Here is a 2,965-nt window from a genome sequence, read left to right as displayed (position 1 = left end):
GCTCTTCTGTAGCCTATTTTATGGACCTTCATCAAAATGATATTTATTTGTGTTTTCCACATGGAGTAGCAAATCATGACACTTGATCATCCAGATATAAAATTTATAAAATCAATACCATTCGAAAAGGTTATTTCCTACAAATAATTTACCAAATTCTTCAAGATAGGCCTATCCAGCAAAATCCAGTGCTATTCCCCTACTACTTTATAAGTAGAATTTTCTTTGACTTCTATCCATTTCCCTTCACGTATGGGCCCACCCATACTCTCCATAGTTACAATCAAAAGTTCCTTTCTGAAGAGATCTTAATTTTAAGGTAAAATATGGTCCAAATTCTTGAATTTCCACTTTCTTTTCACTCTTGCGTATGTATCTGTGAAACCTGAAGAAGATATAATCCTGCTGATTATGGAATGTGATAACCTGCCTTCCAATTGAGGAATACGGGGAAAGAGATGAGAAAACATCCATTCAATTGAGTGTCCTGGCCGTGTGGTAAAATTATTCAGATTTATCGTGGGGACATGTTTTGTAGGGGTCTTTGCCTCTTCTATTACTTTCTTTTTTTTTAAGGTGGCAAAGAATTTTATTGACCTCTTTTTTTCAAAATTCCCTCCCCAAGCTTCTTCAGCTTAATTTGGTACAAAGAATGAATTGTGTATAAGCAAAAACTGAAAAGAACTGCAGTGTCCAGGCAGGTTGAGCTTAAGAATATTAGAGATTTGGATTTTATTAGATCCATAAACAAAAGAATTTATTTTATTCAAATATTTTATTTATTTCCATTGTTTTATGTGTATGAGTTTATTGCCTGTATGTATGTAAGTGCATCCATGTATGCAATGACTGTGGAGATCAGAAGAGGGTGTAAGATCCCCTGGAACTGGAGTTATAGTGCTGGAAACCTGGGTCCTCTGCAAGAGCAGCCCATGTTCTTAACCACTGATTCATCTCTCCAGCCCCATACAAAATAAGAGAATTTTGAAAAGTAGTCATAATATAAAATATTATTATTACAGCTCCCACTAACTTCTTCAAGTTTTACCATCTTCAGAAGTTGATGCAATTCAGTTTGCCTCATTCTTAGATGCCTCCTCAAAATTCTCCATAAGACCTAGCTAGATCTTCTACCTAGTCATCCTCTTCAGTAGCAAGGGGTGCTTTTCTACCCACAGATTGGACAGAGCTTCTGCCAATCTCTTTAAACTCATCAGACTGTCTCCACCAAGCTGATTTAGGATTCTGGGAAGCATTTCTGTCTACTGCTTTGCCTCAGCGTGGTGTGTAGTGGTGAAGGTATTTGCTGCCAGAGACACCTGAACTTTAGGGCTGTTAAAGTGGATCACTTTTCCAGAGATATTGTTTACCTCTAACTTCTTTCAGGAGAAATGGGGTTTTCTTATAATCTGCTGTAGCTGTTCTATGAACCACCTTGTTTCTACCAGCCGTTCCTTTCCCAACAACGCCACTTGTTCCTACAGTTTGGTGAGTTTTTCCTGGTTCATGATAATTTCTCTCATCTGATTGGAGTGGAAACAGGGACATGCGGGGGGGGGGCTAGGGTTCGTGTTCAGGGGTATTGGGCAGGCCAGATGAAATTAAGTGCACATGGGCAAGGAGGCATGGTGGCAGCTTCTCTTAGTTTCGTCACAAAGACAAACACTGCTAATTTAAATGAGCTGTTGGATCATCTGGCAAGTGACTCAAAATAAGTCTATTTATGTTTTACGATCTTCTTTAATAGTTGTAAGATCCGTGAAATCTTTTGTAATGCACTGTGGAGCAACGTGTTTCAAAGCCAGTCTTCGTCTATAATAAACAAGTGAACCTGGTATACTGAGAGCTGTTTGGAGTCATACTGTTCCATGAGGGTTATCTGCTTCTGTGATGAGAATCTTGGGGGAAGATGGTTGAAGTAAGATGTAAGTTCATCTGTCATTTCATTGTTACAGTCTACTGTGGTTTCATCATAGGCTGGTTGATCGTCAGTGGTCTTGGGAACAGGACTTGGTGGAGGCTTATCACCAAGAGCCTGTCTCTCTTTTTAGGTTTTTCTTTGCTGCCAGCTTTTCCTTCCTCTGCTTCTGTTCCCACTGCATGAACATCGTGACATTGTTGTTTGTTCTTAATCTACCAAATACAGAAGCCTGAGGTGGGGGTGAGGGCAGCTGCTTTGGGGGTTGGACCCCACTTTCTGTTGCTCCATCCCCACCAGTCATTGCCTCTTGAGGCTCGTCATCAGCAGCTTTCCCCTTCAAGCTTTTCTTCCTACCTCCATCACTTTCCCCTGACTTTTTGCCATGCTGTTTGATTCTGTACCAGGGTTAGGGACTTTTGAATATTTCCCTCATCCATGTTGGCATGTTGAATGATGTGGTCTTCTGTAGGTCTTATTTAGGCAGCCATATTGTTGACATTTCATGGGTGCAGCCTTCCTGTCATGTCTAGAAGACACTATCTGGAAGTGGATATCCTGGCCTTCTGGCTCTCACAATCTTTCCACCCTCTCTTCCAAGATGTTCCCTGAGCCTTAGGTGTAGAGGTTGTATTATAGATGTTCCATTTGGGCCTGAGCACTCCATGGTCACTAATTCTTTGCATTTTGACCAATTATGGTCCTGTATAATAACCTCCATCTGCTGCAAAAAGGAGCTTTTTGGGGCTGGAGAGATGTCTCAGCAGTTAAGAAGACTTGCTCTTCTTTCAGAAGCCTCTCTTCTGTTCCCAGAACCCATATTGGGCTGCTCACAATCACTTGCAAATTCCAGTTCCAGGGGATCTGATGATGTCCTCTTCTGGCCTCTACAGGCACTTACATGTGTGTGGTTGGTGAAGATACATATACCCAGTCCCTTCCCACATAAAATAATAAAATAAATATTTTAAAAATATTTTTGAAATTTATTATTATTTTTATTTATGTGAATGAGTGTATTGCCTGCATATATGTAAGTGCACTCAT

The 2,965-nt window shown here is 40.3% G+C and overlaps 2 pseudogenes; both read right to left on the bottom strand.

Moving 5' to 3' along the window:
• Positions 1–207: 207 nt before the first annotated feature.
• Positions 208–2,291, bottom strand: LOC103743146 (annotated as a pseudogene).
• Positions 1,071–1,523, bottom strand: LOC103743145 (annotated as a pseudogene).
• Positions 2,292–2,965: the final 674 nt, after the last annotated feature.

This window comes from Nannospalax galili, unplaced genomic scaffold, assembly GCF_000622305.1.
Source record: "Nannospalax galili isolate Female #2095 unplaced genomic scaffold, S.galili_v1.0 scaffold280, whole genome shotgun sequence".
Taxonomy (NCBI): Eukaryota; Metazoa; Chordata; class Mammalia; order Rodentia; family Spalacidae; genus Nannospalax; species Nannospalax galili.
This window is presented reverse-complemented; position numbering and strand designations above follow the sequence as displayed.